Genomic DNA, 713 nt, shown 5'->3' on the forward strand with positions numbered 1-713 from the left:
AAAAAAAAAAAAGGAAACAAAGGAAAACACAAGGAAACAAAACAAACTCTATAAACTATATTCAGCAAAACTTCTTGGAGGTAAAAAAACTAATTATATAATAAAAAGGCATACTTGGGAATACTGAGCCAAAACAAGATATATTGGAGATGAATTACTGGATACTACACAAAATTGGGTCAGTTAAGTAACATAAGAGAAGGAAAATTAAAGTATACTCAGGCTTTTTGACAATGATACTTTACAATATCATGTATTTAAGATACTGAAGAAAAGAAAAAGTAAGCAAAATATGTTACATCTAGCAAAGCTGACTTTCAAGGACAAGGACACAAAGAGACTCCTGTTCATACATGGAATCTCAGGCAAGACTGATTCTTCATGCTTCTCCTAAGGAATCTAGGAGAAATCACTTTATTCAAGTAAATTAAGAGGCATTGGCACAGAGCTAACTATTAAGTACAAAACTATGTGTTTGCCGGGCGCTGGAGGCTCACACCTGTAATCCTAGCTACTCAGGAGGCTGAGATCTGAGGATCGAGGTTCAAAGCCAGCCTGGGCAGGAAAGGCCATGAAACTCTTATCTCCAATAAACCACCAGAAAACCAGAAGTGGAGCTGTGGCTCAAGTGGTAGAGTATGAGCTTTGAGCTGAAGAGCTGAGAGACAGTGCCCAGGCCCAGAGTTCAGGCCCACAACTGACAAAAAAAAAAA

Source organism: Dipodomys ordii, unplaced genomic scaffold (genome assembly GCF_000151885.1).
Source record: "Dipodomys ordii isolate 6190 unplaced genomic scaffold, Dord_2.0 Scaffold13, whole genome shotgun sequence".
Lineage (NCBI taxonomy): Eukaryota > Metazoa > Chordata > Mammalia > Rodentia > Heteromyidae > Dipodomys > Dipodomys ordii.